The sequence below is a fragment of the Palaemon carinicauda genome, chromosome 32 (genome assembly GCF_036898095.1).
Source record: "Palaemon carinicauda isolate YSFRI2023 chromosome 32, ASM3689809v2, whole genome shotgun sequence".
Taxonomy (NCBI): domain Eukaryota; kingdom Metazoa; phylum Arthropoda; class Malacostraca; order Decapoda; family Palaemonidae; genus Palaemon; species Palaemon carinicauda.
This window is the reverse complement of record NC_090756.1, coordinates 72,746,711-72,762,988: the sequence shown is the minus strand read 5'-3', so window position 1 is coordinate 72,762,988 and position 16,278 is coordinate 72,746,711. Positions and strand designations below refer to the sequence as shown.

The following is a 16,278-nucleotide window of genomic DNA, read 5'->3' as shown; positions in this document are numbered from 1 at the left end:
AGGGAATGTTGGGCGTTTGTCAGTGCGTATGGGCCAGGTAGTGAGAAAAGTGAAGAAGAGCGGAATGAGATTTGGAATGAAATAACTAGGTGTGTAGAAGGACTGGGTAGAAGGAATTATGTAGTTGTTATGGGTGACTTAAATGCTAGAGTGGGTGCTGGAGAGGTAGAAGGTGTCATTGGGAAGTATGGCGTATCAGGTGAAAATGAGAGTGGTGAGAGACTGGTAGATATGTGTGTTGAACAAGAGATGGTAATAAGTGCTAGCTTTTTTAAGAAGAAAGATAAAAATAAGTATACATGGGTAAGGGTGGCAAATGGAAGAGTAGTAGAAAGGGCATTAATGGATTATGTGTTGATAACTAAAAGAATGTTTGGAAGATTGAAAGACGTGCACGTGTTTAGGGGTATGGCTAACGGTATGTCTGATCATTTTTTGGTGGAAGGAAAATTGGTTGTAGCAAAAGAGTGGGGGAATAGAGTAGGTGGATGTAAAAGGGAGCTAGTGAGGGTTGAAGAGCTAATAAAACCTGGGGTAAAAAGTAAATATCAGGAAAGGTTGAAAATGGCATATGACGAGGTGAGAGTAAGAGAAACTGGTAATTTAGAGGAGGAGTGGAAGTTAGCAAAAGAAAATGTTGTTGGGATTGCAAGTGATGTATGTGGCAAGAAGGTTGTTGGAGGCAGCATGAGGAAGGGCAGTGAATGGTGGAATGAAGGAGTGAAGGTTAAAGTGGAAGAGAAAAAGAGGGCTTTTGAAGAATGGCTGCAGAGTAATAGTATAGAGAAGTATGAAAAATATAGAGAGAAAAAGGTGGAAGTAAAGCGCAAGGTACGTGAGGCAAAGAGGGCAGCTGACCTGAGGTGGGGTCAGGGACTGGGTCAGTCATATGAAGAGAATAAGAAGAAGTTTTGGAAAGAAGTGAAGAGAGTAAGAAAGGCCGGCACAAGAATTGATGAGACAGTGAAAGATGGAAATGGAAGGTTGTTAAAAGGAGAGGAGGCAAGGAAAAGGTGGGCGGAATATTTTGAAAGTTTGCTGAATGTTGAGGATGATAGGTAGGCAGATATAATTGTTGTTCCAGGTGTTGAGGTGCCAGTGATGGGAGATGAGAATGAGAGAGAGATTACAATAGAGGAAGTGAGGAGAGCACTAGATGAAACGAGAGTAGGAAAAGCATCTGGTATGGATGGTGTGAAAGCTGAGATGTTGAAGGAAGGGGGTGTGACTGTAATTGAATGGTTGGTGAGATTGTTTAATGTGTGTTTTGTGTTGTCAATGGTACCAGTAGATTGGGTCTGTGCATGTATTGTACCACTATATAAGGGTAAGGGAGATGTGCATGAGTTTTGTAATTCAAGAGGTATTAGTTTGTTGAGTGTAGTTGGAAAAGTGTATGGTAGAGTACTGATTAATAGGATTAAGGATAAAACAGAGAATGCAATCTTGGAAGTACAGGGTGGTTTTAGAAGAGGTAGGGGTTGTATGAATCAGATTTTTACAGTTAGGCAGATATGCGAGAAATATTTAGCAAAAGGTAAGGAGGTGTATGTTGCGTTTATGGATCTGGAGAAAGCATATGATAGAGTTGATAGGGAAGCAATGTGGAATGTGATGAGGTTATATGGAGTTGGTGGAAGGTTGTTGCAAGCAGTGAAAAGTTTCTACAAAGGTAGTAAAGCATGTGTTTAGAATAGGAAATGAAGTGACCGATTGGTTTCTGGTGAGAGTGGGGCTGAGACAGGGATGTGTGATGTCGCCGTGGTTGTTTAACTTGTATGTTGATGGAGTGGTGAGAGAGGTGAATGCTCGAGTGCTTGGACGAGGATTAAAACTGGTAGACGAGAATGATCATGAATGGGAGGTAAATCAGTTGTTGTTTGCGGATGATACTCTGCTGGTAGCAGACACAGAAGAGAAGCTTGACCGACTAGTGACAGAATTTGGAAGGGTGTGTGAGAGAAGGAAGTTGAGAGTTAATGTGGGTAAGAGTAAGGTTATGAGATGTACGAGAAGGGAAGGTGGTGCAAGGTTGAATGTCATGTTGAATGGAGAGTTACTTGAGGAGGTGGATCAGTTTAAGTACTTGGGGTCTGTTGTTGCAGCAAATGGTGGAGTGGAAGCAGATGTATGTCAGAGAGTGAATGAAGGTTGCAAAGTGTTGGGGGCAGTTAAGGGGGTAGTAAAAAATAGAGGGTTGGGCATGAATGTAAAGAGAGTTCTATATGAGAAAGTGATTGTACCAACTGTGATGTATGGATCGGAGTCGTGGGGAATGAATGTGATGGAGAGACAGAAATTGAATGTGTTTGAGATGAAGTGTCTGAGGAGTATGGCTGGTGTATCTCGAGTAGATAGGGTAAGGAACGAGGTGGTGAGGGTGAGAACGGGTGTAAGAAATGAGTTAGCGGCTAGAGTGGATATGAATGTGTTGAGGTGGTTTGGCCATGTTGAGAGAATGGAGAATGGCTGTCTGCTAAAGAAGGTGATGAATGCAAGAGTTGATGGGAGAAGTACAAGAGGAAGGCCAAGGTTTGGGTGGATGGATGGTGTGAAGAAAGCTCTGGGTGATAGGAGGATAGATGTGAGAGAGGCAAGAGAGCGTGCTAGAAATAGGAATGAATGGCGAGCGATTGTGACGCAGTTCCGGTAGGCCCTGCTGCTTCCTCCGGTGCCTTAGATGACCGCGGAGGTAGCAGCATTAGGGGACTCAGCATTATGAAGCTTCATCTGTGGTGGAAATGTGGGAGGTTGGGCTGTGGCACCCTAGCAGTACCAGCTGAACTCGGCTGAGTCCCTGGTTAGGCTGGAGGAACATAGAGAATAGAGGTCCCCTTTTTTGTTTTGTTTCTTGTTGATGTCGGCTACCCCCCAAAATTGGGGGAAGTGCCTTTGGTATATGGATATGGATGACCCAAATATACCACCTTCGCCTTTGTGAAATCACTTTTCTTTAAATTAATTACCAAATTTGCCTTTTTCAACTCCTCAAATAGTGCCCTAATACGTTTTAAACGGGTTTCCCAATCATCGCTATAAATAACAATATCATCAATATACACAACACATCCTTCTAAACCATGGACTAAAGTATTCATTAACCTCTGAAAGGTGGCAGCCGCGTTCTTCATACCAAACAGCATAACTTTACATTGAAACAATCCCTGTGGTGTTACAAAAGCAGACAGGGCCCTTGCCCGCTTTGAAAGAGGAACTTGCCAATAACCCTTCAACAAATCGAATTTGCTAATGTATTTGGCCTTACCCATTCGATCAATACAATCCTCAATTCGAGGTAATGGATAACAATCAGATTTAGATAACTCATTCAACTTACGGTAATCAAAACATAACCTGAAATCACCGTCGGATTTCTTTACCAATACAACAGGTGATGACCAAGGACTTTGACTAGGTTCAATTAGGTCATGTTTTAGCATATAATCCACTTCCTTTGCTACAACCTCATTTGTGAAGGGATTCAACCTGTAAGGAGATTGTTTCACAGGAGTGGCGCTACCTACCTCTACATCATGTTCAAGGACCGAAGTCCTACCCGGTACATCCGAAAATAATTCTTTATAATTAGATACTAAATTTTTCAAAGACCTTTGTTCTTCCTTACCTAAATGTGAAATTACTCCCGAAAAATTTTCCAAAGACTTTCTATTATCCGACCGCCATTCACATCCATTAAAACAATTATCATCAATACCCTCCCCCTCTGAAAAAGAAAAATGGTTATTGTTCTCAGAATCTACCGTATTCCCAATGGTTGCCACAGGAATAACTTTTTCCCGTTCCATATAAGCCTTCAACATATTTACATGACATAGTTGAAAAGGTTTCCTTCTTCGAGGTGTCGCCACTAAATAGTTAACTTCACTTACTTTTTTCAAAATTTTCCAAGGACCTGAAAAAGAAACTTTCAATGGATTCCCCGGGAAGGGTAACAAAACCAATACTTTATCGCCTACCGCAAAGTCGCGTTCCTTGGACCTTCTATCAAAAAAGAACTTCATTATTTTTTGGCTACATAATAAGTTTTCACCCGGAAATTTCCATGCCTTGGTTAATTTATCGCCTAGATTAGACACATAATCCAATAAATTAACCTCAGGGACGTCTCCCTCCCAAGACTCACGAACCACATCAAGAGGACCTCGAACACAATGGCCAAACACAAGGTTGAAAGGCGAAAAACCTAAAGACTGACTTGGGACAGAACGAAAAGCGAACAACAAATAAGGTAATTCCTTATCCCATTCAGAACCATTAATCAAACAATATTTCTTTACCATAGATTTCAGGGTCTGATGAAATCTCTCCAGAGCTCCCTGACTTTCTGGATGATATGGAGAAGAGGTCACATGTTTTATATTTAACTCTGCCATTTTATCTCTGAAATACCTGCTAACAAAATTAGAACCACAATCCGATTGAATAATTTTAGGCATCCCAAACCTGGTAAAAAAGTCAATTAGTACATCTACAATTTTAACACTTTTTATCGTACGTAGTGGTATGGCCTCGGGATATCGAGACATCCTATCAATGATTGTCAAAATATACTCATTACCACTACGCGTCTTCGGTAATGGTCCAACCACATCAATAATGACTTCCTTAAAAGGTTCGGAAACTACAGGAATAGGACATAGAGGCGATTTTGGAATCCGCTGATTGAGTTTACTGACCCTCTGGCACACATCACAACTATTGACAAACTTCTTTACATCTGCGTTCAACTTCGGCCAATAATAATTCCCTAACAATTTGCAAGAAGTTTTATGAATTCCAAAATGGCCGGCCAAACTACTTTCGTGCGCCAATGACATCAACTCCTTCCTGTAACCAAAGGGAACCATTATCTGTTTCACAATTTCATGATCAACATTATCCACCCCCATAGGCCTACTCAACCTATATAAAATATTATTAATTATCTTAAATTTGGGACCAGTCATATCAGACACCTCCCCTGACTCGATAGGGAGTTCCCGAAACTCCTTTTTCTGGTCTTTGATTAGCTCTTCAGTAGTCCAATTTAACATGTCCGTTACCATTCCAAGATCTACAGCTAGGCTATCACTACGATCTAAACTACTTCAATCTACATCAATTGTTGACTCTGCAGCGTCAACAATTCTAGCACTAGAACGAGTAACTGCTGCTACTTCACTATCAGGGTTTATCAATATCGGACAATTATTATTCTTCATAGCCACATCATTCCCTAACACAACATCAACCTCCTTAACCGGGAATTTATCAACTAGGGCCAATTTCAAATTCCCTGCAAAGGAAGGGCAGATTAAATTAAAATTTTCAATAGCATACGACTTTACGGAATCAGGAAAACCAGCCAATAACACAAATTCCCCACTTTTGGGTACAAAATTACAAGGTAATGCCTCCCTTAGAATTAAAGACTGAGCTGCACCGGTATCACGCAAAATACGCACTCGTCTTTTCTCGGACGAATTGGCGAAGGAGACACTACCGAAGGACAAATATCTGTCAAAACAACTAGGTAGTCATTGATCAGCGGATGTTGTTGGGGTAGGTTCTCTCTCTCTCTCTTCCACGCCCATCACTGGCCTAACATTAGCATTTTGGGATTTCTAAACGCATAACACATGCTCTTTACGTGCCCCTTCTTATTGCAAAAGAAGCACGTCAATGTTTTCAATTTCTCTGGATTATATATATTTTGCCTATTACCTCTGTTAGGAGAAAAATTATTAGCATTACCCTGATTATTATTACTTCCATGATTATTTCTGTTAAACACCTTAGCATTATTATTCGGATTAGCATTATTATTCCTACCCATCTTAACCCAACTAGACTTCACATTTGTCGTTACTCCCCCTAACTCACTCTTATGAGACAAGCAATATTCGTCACTAGCGATGGCTACCTCCTGAACGGTCTCGAGTTTTAACTCTTCGAGGTGGACCTTCAGTTTATCTGGGACACACCTCTTAAACTCCTCCACCAACATTAACTCTTTCAATCTCTCAAAATCTCCCACCTCCTTGGACTTGAACCAATCGCCCTGGCAAATTCAACAAAAGTTTGTTCCCTACATTTTTCTAAGTTCCGGAAGCGTTGCCTATAAGCTTCAGGGACTAACTCATAGGCCTTCAAGACAATAGCCTTTACACTCTCATAATCTGCTGATAGATCCTCCTCCAGCGTTATATATACCCTCTGAGCTCTTCCAACCAATTTACTTTGTATAAGAGTGGTCCAATACTCTTGGGGCCACTCCAACCTTGCTGCAATCCTCTCAAATGACACAAAAAACTCTGCTACATTATTCTCTTCAAATTTAGGTACAAATTTGAGAGCCTGCGCTAAATTAATAGCAGGCGTTACTAACCTATTTGAGGAATGGGCGGGGGAAAAAGAAACTGGGTTTCTCATAGCAATCTCATGCTGCCTCTCCTTTTCTCTTTCCCCTGCCTTAAACTTTTCCATTTCAAATTCCATTTGTCTCAGGGCAATTTGCCTATCCAAAATTTCTACTGACACTACATTATCAGGTTTCACCTCTTGTTCCCCACTTGTCTTTACAGTTTTAACATAATCATAAATGTGCAATAACAATACACCCTTTCTTATGGACACATCATATTCCAATTCAAAATGCTCTGCTACAATTTTCAAGTCTTCCCTATTTAACTCTGCCAACCTCTCTTGCCACCCCTCCCCTCTAAGGAGTTCGAATACATTAACAGCCATGATCACTTATTCACACAAAACACTAAATTTACATAAAACAACACCGAGGAGGTGAAAATACACTGCCTGAAAAAAAAATTACCCCAAGAATTAACTTTGTACAAACACAGGTGAATACTCGGGAACGAAAGATCCTGTCACGGTCGCCACTTGTGATTGCTGGCTTTGACCACCACTCAAAACACTACACTTATCAAATAGTATTCACCATCATACAGTACTAAGTCCACTAAAGGTGGAATAGTAGCCAAACATCAATACGAGTGCAAAGTCAACTCAAGGGGACAAAGAAAATACCACAAAAATTTCCTTAATTTTAATACATAATAACTAGACAGAAATAACACCTGAACCATAATAATACATTAATAAATGATACACACTCAATCTTAACTCCCTGTAAAAGAAAACAATTACACAATTACAGAAAGGTCATCAACACATGCATACTAAATGGAGAGAGGGTCCAGAAAGGAGAAGGCCAACGAAAAGTGAGAACATCCTAACATATACAAACTAAATATCCCTATCAAATTGACGATGTCTGGTTTGATTGAAAGGCTTTCACAAGCTCCACTTATGACGTCAGCTGACTATCACAGGTCGTGATCACGATACTTAAACAGGTATAAATATTATTACCTTGGGACAGAGAGGTCCCCTTGGCTTATAATGAACCAAGGGCAGTACACAAAATGCAAGACGATATGAGTCCTTTACTGCAGAGAAAGGATATCCAAAAAGCTAAATATCTTCACACTGTAGCTCTGCGATGGTGAGGAGTAAATATACTTCCCACAGCAATCGTCGCGCCCTTCAAAGTTGGAGGCTCAGAAACACACTAAGGAACCATCCTCAAAAAAAGCCCCTTCAAAACTCCGTTCACGCAGGAGCGCAGCCACGTAACCCACACCACTTGAAAATATAAAACAGCCGTTAGTCCATTATAAACACTAACATAACCACCAGTGAAAAGACAAACTATTAAAGAAGGAAAACAATAAGTCTACAGTATATATATATATATATATATATATATATATATACACACATATATATACAATCTTTTGCAGGTAAGGCCTTCCTTTGGTACCGATGGTCCCCTGTCAAAGGAAGGTTTGCTTTTGATGCTGCAGTTTTGAGCAGAGAGGAAGCACACACCTGCTTCCTCAAAGGTTGACCTTGATTATCCTTTTAGTGGCTCCGAACGTTTCGAATCGGAGAAGTGTCTAGCGTCCGCAATCGCTGCAGTCTACCCTGTCCAGTCTCCGGCTTTTCTTAGTTTTTCGCCCGCCACAGTTCCTGCTCGGTGTACCGATGACGGCGATTCCACTTTTTCTGGATTTGCACAGCTGGCAGAGGGTGGGGCCATAGACCTGTTCCTGTTGCCCTCGAGTGACACCTTTCTCGTTCGCGGGCTAGGTCCTCCCTAATTTTAATAACTTAGGAAATAGATATCTGTTTGATGCTCGAGGTGAGGATGGCAGGCTCATCCTTGCCAAGATTCTTGGACATGTGTCCTACTATGCGAGCGGCATTTTTAGATTTATTTCAGAAGCAGGTCTTCTGAAAACTATTTAACTTTTATAATGACATCTTAACTTTTATGGTTTTAATTAAATTCTTTTTTATTTTTCATACATAATAAATGCTATCTGTGTCAATGACCTTAGATGTCAGGATGCCAGAAAACTTTCAATCACTCAGTCAATCAATCCTCCCTGGAGTGGTCTCCGCCACGCTGGACTACGAAAAGACGTCTGGTCTCCCCCACGCCTCTTTTTATCCCATTGAAGTGCGGCTTGTTTGAATATGGAGTAGATGTTGCTCGCACCTAAAAAGTTTGAAGCGTCCATTGTCCCGCCACTTCACCCTGCCCAGTTTCCACCTTTACTCCCCGTAGGAGCTCTCATCACATTCCCGAGGCAGTTCGGATGAGTGACACAGCTGTTTCTCCTTTTCATGAACGTGCTCGGGACTAGAGGCGCCTCGCCAACCTCAACCAGAGCTAGTCACCCTCTCTCACCCCGATAGGAGGATCTTTCAGACCAACCATTGCGATCCAGAGCAATTGCTTAGGCAGCATGAAGCAGACTCATCAAGGCTCTACAGCAGTCCAGCTCACTACCAGTTATCAGCAAGTGACCAGAGTCCTCTTGAATAAGATCCGGTTCCTCAATAGATTCTAGCTCGTGACCAGGCACCAACGCGGAACCAGGTTCCACCCCCCACAACCAAATACTACCTCGTAACCATGCTTCAACGCGCTTTGACACTCCAACTTGTGATCACCCTCCAGCTCTGATCACCTACTAGCTCATGATCGCCCTTCCACTCACAATCACTTCGTCTTACCCGGTCGTCGTTCGACCTCCACCCGCGTTCCAGTTCATGCTCGCGAGAGCACAATAACTTAGAGACCTAACGGTTCTCAGCCGCTCTATGTTCCCGAGCACATTTCCTCATGATATGCAGGTATGCTAGAAATATTTAGCAAAACATAAGTAGGTATATGTTGCATTTATGGATATGAAGAAAACTTATGTTATGGTTGATAGGGAAGCAATGTGGAATGTGATTAGGTTACATGGAATTGGTAGATGGTTGTTGCAAGCAGTAAAAAGTTTATACGTCAAGCAGTAAAGTATGTGTTAGGATAGAAATTGAAGTGAGTTAGTGGTTTCCAGTGAGAGTGGGGCTGAGACAGATATGTTTGATGTTGCCACGTTTTATTCTTTTTCTTGATGGAGCTGTGAGAAAGGGGAATGCTTAAGTTCTTGATCGATGATTGGATATGGTAAATGAGAATGATCATGTGTGGGAGGTGAATCAGTTATTGTTTGCAGATGGTACTGTATTGGTTGCATTGGTTGCAGACTCAGTGGAGAAGCTGTGTCGATTAGTGACAGAGTTTGGAACAGTGTGTGAGAGAAGGAAGTTGCAAGGAAATGTGGGTAAGATTAAGGTTATTAGGTGCACAAGAAGGGAGGGAGGTGCTAGATTGAATGTCGTGTTGAATGGATAGTTAATATAAGTAGATCAGTTTAGGTACTCTGCTGTTGCTGTACTGCACAAATGTTGTTTTGGAAGCAGATGTATGTCAAAGAATGAATAAAAGATGTAATGTTTAGGGCAGTAAAGGGAGTGGTAAAGAATAGACAGTTAGGGATGAATGTAAAGAGAGTTCTGTATGAGAAAGTGATTGTACCAACCGTGATGTATGGATCGTAGTTCTTGGGAATGAAAGTAACCGAGAGACAGAAATTAAATGTGTTCGAGGTGAAGTGTCGGAGGAGTATGGCTAGTGTATCGTGATTGGATAGGGTTAGGAACAAAGTAGTTAAGGTAAGAACGTGGTGTGAGAAATTAATTAGCAGCTAGAGTGGATATGACTGTGTTGAGGGGGTTTGGCTATGTATAGGGGATTGAAATTGGTTGTCTGCTAAAGTTGATGAATGCAAGAGTTGATGGGAGAAGTACAAGAGGAAGGCCAAGGTTTGGGTGGGTGGATGTAGTGAAGAAAGTTTTAGGTGACAGTAGGATAGATGTGTGAGAGGCAAAACAACGTGGTGAGCAATTGTAACGCAGCTCCGATAGGCTCAGCTGCTTCCTAGGTTTACCTTAGTGACCGCTAAGGTAGTGGCAGTTGGAGGGGCAGCATATGAAGTTTCATTTGTGGTGGAAAATGGGTGAGGGTGGTCTGTGGCGCCCTAACAGTACCAGCCAAACTGGGCTATTTCTCTCGTCATGGAGGGAGGAACGATGAGAAGAAAAATCCCCCCCTTCTCCCTTTTTTTGTTAGCTACCTCGCAAAATTGGGGGAAGTGCCGTGGTAGATAGATAGATCCACCCTGAAAGCCATAGGTGGAGGTTGAAGTGGCTGCTAGGTGAGCCTATTGGTGGGATGAGCTTATCCACTAGTAGCCAGTAAGTACCAACACACAGTTATGAATTTAAACATATGGAAAAATGTCAAAGGTGGTGGCCTTCAGAAAAAGATCAAAGGTGGTGGCCTTCAGAAAAAGATTTAATTTAACTCTAGATATATGGGTTAGTCGATGATGTCCTCCCCGAAAACAAAGAGCTCCTCACAGTCATGTCTTCCAAGTGAAATGGGAGCCATGGAATGTATCTTGAGTTCTCGTACAGATACTGCTTATAGAGTCCACTGAGGCCCATGAGGAAGTCGTCAGTATGCTGACCATTAAAAAAAAATTTCTGCCAGCCGTGCCCTTAGCAAAGAGACTAGGAATCTAAATGTATTCAGTCAAACCTGATATATATTATTTTCTAAAGAGAATTTAAATTTTTCCACCTTGTGAATACTTTTGTTGTGTTTAGAATGTAATTGTACCAACCGTGTTTCACACAATTGTACATAATTCCTTTTGTATATATTATGCTTGTATCTTCGCTCCTCCCTCGCACTAAAACGAACATGAAAATTCCTGTCTGGTTTTTCCTCTGTGATATTGTCTGTCTTGTGAACTTGTCATGTCCTGTTGCCTTGAGGTTTTGTATATAAGGAGAGTGTTCCACAACAATATAACTCAGTCGTTTCCAATCTGCCTTTGATTTCACAACTCCTCTCTCGGCCCGTCACATTGGTGACCCCGGAAGTCGACTCGCTCCCACCGCCTTCCACCCCCACCCCCTCGCCCCTTCATCGTTGGTACTATGGCAGACTCTACGGCAGTTGGTGCTGCGGCCGCTCCATTCAAACTTTCATCGTTTGCCAGCGGAGAGGCGTTTGCTTGGTTTCAGCGCGCAGAAGTCCAGTTTCGTATCGGGCGTGACACGCTCAACCACCAAAGCGGATTATGTTCTCGCGGCGATACCCGAGGACACCTTCCCAGAAATATCCGACTGGCTTTGTGAACAAGGAGACACCCCAATAGCGTATGACGACCTCAAATCATACCTGTAGCAGTACTCGCCGTCGCCAGCCGCCCGTATAGCAAAGCTTTTTCAGCTCTCGCAACAACCGTTGGGGGACCAAAGGGCTTCGCTTGCCCTCAGGGAAATGACCAGTATCGCTCGCTTTCAACCTGCCGCAGACGGCTCTCCTCGTGAGGTGAACCTACTCCGTGCCCTTTGGATATGCCGTTTACCTGAACCTGTGCGCGCTGCCATACCCGATGTCGATAGTTTACCCATAAAGGACTTGATTACCAAAGCCGACGCCCTTATGGACAGCCACTTCAAGACCTCCATCAACGCCTCCACCCCTGACGACGAGGATGCCTATTCAACGTCAACCGAAGCTGACATGAATGCCGTAGGACATACACGCCTACCCCGTGACGTGCCGAAGCGGCGACAAAGCCGCCCACCACCCACCAATCGCTCGCGCCCCAACGAACGACTTCTACAGCCACTTACTACCTCCCATCCACCGCAGTTTTGCTACTACCACTTCAGATTCGGGGCAACCGCGAAGAAATGTGCCAAAGATTGTTAGTGGCCAAAAAACGTGTAAGTAGGCCATCGCTTGTGGCGGTGGCCTCCCATGTTTCTAATCTTTTCTTTTTACAGGATGCAGGAACGGGCGTGTGATTTTTGGTAGACACGGGTGCTTGTGGTTCTCTTTTGCCAAGGAACTCTTCAAGGCACAACGTAGTCTGTCTACATCTGCCGACGTCCGCTTGGTAGCTGCCAACGGATCTGCGATACCCACCTACGGTTACGAGAGCCTCACATTATCGTTCGGAAACGGTAAATTCAATTGGAAGTTTCTCGTTGCTGACGTCACAATGCCAATCCTCGGTGCGGATTTCCTATCTCATTTCCACCTTCTGGTCGATGTCGCCCACCGACGATTGGTCAACGCAGACTCGTACTTGTCGACACCTCTTCAACCCGCCCCCTCTAACCTCGCTCTCCACATCAGCGCACCCACGGATGCCTACGCCCACCTCCTCACGTCGTACCCGGAAGTTTTCCGTCCAGAACTTCGCCAAACGCCCACGGTTCCTGCCAAGCACGGTATTTATCCCCATATCAAGACGACGGGACCCCCAGTCTTCGCAAAATTCAGACGTCTGGCACCGGAACGATTGGCAGCCGCCAAACAGACATTCGCCGAAATGGAGAAAATGGGCCTTTGCCAAAAGGCCTCCAGCCCATGGTCGTCACCCTTACACATCGTTCTGAAGAAAGATGGCTCCCTCCGTCCGTGCGGGGATTACAGGCGCCTGAACATGCAAACAGAACCGGATCACTACCCCCTCCCAAACATTGCCGATGTAACCTCCTACCTGCACAAAGCAAAGGTTTTCTCTACGCTCGACCTCCTGAAGGGGTATTATCAGGTGCCTATGAACCCAGAAGACATCCCCAAGACGACCATCACCACTCCGTTTGGCACATACACCTTCAATTACTCCTGTTTTGGCCTTCGTAATGCTGGGGCAACGTTTCAACGTCTCATGGATGGCATCTTAGGGGACCTCCCTTTCTGTGTATGTTATGTGGACGACATACTTGTGTTCTCCTCCTCAAAAGAGGAACACCTCCGTCACCTGCGCATCGTGCTCGACCGCCTGCAACAAAACGGCCTTGTAGTCCGGTACGACAAGTGTACCTTTGGCGCCAACGAAGTGTCGTTCTTAGGGCACCGTATCACTCCTGAAGGAGTCCATCCCCTCCCTGAGAAGGTAGCAGCCGTTCAGAATTTCCCCACGCTCTCGACCGTCAAAGCTCTGCAGGAATTCTTGGGCATGATCAACTATTATCACCGCTTTCTGCCAGCCATTGCCGCCACTCTTGCTCCCCTCTACGCCTCCCTCAAGGGCAAGCCAAAGGACTTGAAGTGGGGTCCCCTTCAAGAAGCGGCCTTCTGCAATGCAAAGAAGGCCCTATCAAATGCTGCGGCTCTCACTTTTCCTATCCCACACGCCCCTCTCCTTCTCTCCACTGATGCCAGCGACGTCGCTATTGGTGCAGTACTCGAGCAAGTGGTCAAAGGCTCGCCCCGCCCATTGGCCTTCTTCAGCAGAAAACTGTCCAAGGCAGAATCGGGTTATTCTACCTCCGATCGAGAATTGCTGGCGGTGCACTTGGCTATCCGTCACTTTCGCCATTTCTTAGAAGGTACGCCCTCTGTCATTCACACAGACCACATGCCTCTGGTGCACGCCTTCACTCGACAGTCTGACGCCTGGTCCGCCCGTCAACGCCGACATCTCTCCGCCGTGGCTGAATACAATTGCACCCTCCAATATGTCCCTGGGAAAATGAATCCCGTTGCCGATGCCCTGTCAAGAAACACGTTGGCTGCCGTTCAACTGGGATTGGATTACAACGCCCTGGCTGAAGCCCAACGACAGGATCCAGAATATTAAGCTTGTAGGACATCCTGCACGTCCCTCCGTTGGGAGGATTTTCCCCTCGAAAACTCCAACACCACCCTCCTCTGTGACGTCAGTACTGGTAGACAGCGACCTTGGATTCCTGCTCCCATGCGCCGACAGGTGTTTGATTTCATCCACGGCCTTTCACATCCACCGTGCCGTTCTACTGCACAGCTGCTGAAGGCAAAGTTCATTTGGCACGGCATTTCCAAGGATGCTAAGGATTGGGTCCGTGCCTGTACTTCTTGCCAAACTTCCAAAGTACATCGACACACGGATTCAGGAGTGGGCACCTTTCCTCAACCTCAGCGTCGTTTCGCACACATTCACGTCGACGTTTTAGGCCCCCTACCCACATCACAAGGACATCGTTACCTGTTTACCGTCATCGACCGCTCCACTCGTTGGCCTGAAAACTGCAACGTCCTCCTCATGTACATCTGCCTTACTCTCTGGATGGATTTCAAGATTCGGTATCCCTGAGCATATTACTTCTGACAGGGGAACCACTTTCACCTCTCAATTATGGACGTCATTAGCGAATCTCCTGGGCATCACCCTACATCAGACAACGGCCTACAACCCCGCTGCCAATGGAATGGTTGAACGTTTTCATCGCACCCTCAAAGCAGCTTTGATGTCCCGCTGCAAGGATTGCAACTGGTTTACTCAGCTTCCCTGGGTCCTCCTTGGACTAAGGACCACTCCTAAAGACGCCCTCGACGTCTCGGCAGCCGAAATGGTGTATGGCGACCCGTTGGTCGTCCCTGCCGAGTTTTTTCCTTCTACAACCTCCTCCGACGATCTCCAGCGCATACGTCACGTCGTGGGAAAATTTACTCCGTGCCGCCAGACTTACAAGCCCCCAGCGAAGCATCACATACCAACGGACTTGCACTCTGCAACGCACGTCTTCCTGCGCAACGACACCAGCTAGCCACCGTTAATGCCCCCTTACACGGGACCTTTCTTTGTGATCCGACGCAGTCCGAAAGCATTCCTCCTAAACATTCGGGGCAAAGAAGACTGGGTCTCCATTGATCGTCTAAAACCTGCTTATCTTCTGCCAGATGACCCGCCTACAGTTCGCCTCTCTAGATCAGGGCGCCCTATTTAACATGTACAGTATGTCATTTTTAGGGGGGGAGCCATGTACCAACCGTGTTTCACACAATTGTACATAATTCCTTTTGTATATATTATGCTTGTATCTTCGCTCCTCCCTCGCACTAAAACGAACATGAAAATTCCTGTCTGGTTTTTCCTCTGTGATATTGTCTGTCTTGTGAACTTGTCATGTCCTGTTGCCTTGAGGTTTTGTATATAAGGAGAGTGTTCCACAACAATATAACTCAGTCGTTTCCAATCTGCCTTTGATTTCACAACTCCTCTCTCGGACCGTCACATAATGTTCAAGAATGTTAAATATAGGAATTTTTAATACAGAGAGTGACATTATTTACTAGGGGGAACAGCCGATTTTCAGCGCATTTACAATCATAATTAAACTAGGCATATTTTTGTTAGATCAATATATTTGTCATGATAGGCCTAAATGATGTTAGCAGTTTAGTACTGGCTATCAGCATAAAATCTGTAATTGCGATTGAATCCTCTTTGTTATTTTCCTTCAATTTTCTTTTTTTAAACTTTCTTGGATAGAGTTCTCTTGCTTTAGGGTACACTCGGGCCCACTATTCTCTTGTTTCTCTTTCTCTTGTTTTTTTTTTTTTTTTATTTGCGGTTTTTAGTTTATATATGAAATATTTATTTCAATGTAACTGTTCTTAAAATATTTTATTTTAATTGTTCATTACTTCTCCTGTAGTTTATGTATTTCCCTGCTGGACCTCTTAGGCCTATTGATCCTCTTTTCCAACTAGGGTTGTAGCTAAGCTACTACTACTACTACTACTACTACTGCTACTACTACTACTACTACTACTACTACTACTACTACTACTACTACTACTACTACTATTGATGATGATGATGATAACAGAGTTCCAGCTTCAATGAAATCATACTCCTATTAAATGACTCAGGTTTGTATAGTTATGAAATATGAAAACTACATTTCATATGTTTTTTTTTTTATTTTGTATAATTATTTATCCTCATTGAACCTAGGGTAACTTAATGTGTCATTTAAAATGGATTGCCCCTGATAGGACCC

General features: G+C 44.0%; 1 protein-coding gene across 4 annotated transcripts in view; it reads left to right on the top strand.

Annotated features, from left to right (window-relative positions):
- LOC137625386 (uncharacterized) overlaps positions 1-16,278 on the top strand; it is a 622,677-nt gene that overhangs the window by 403,841 nt on the left and 202,558 nt on the right. The window lies entirely within an intron of this gene.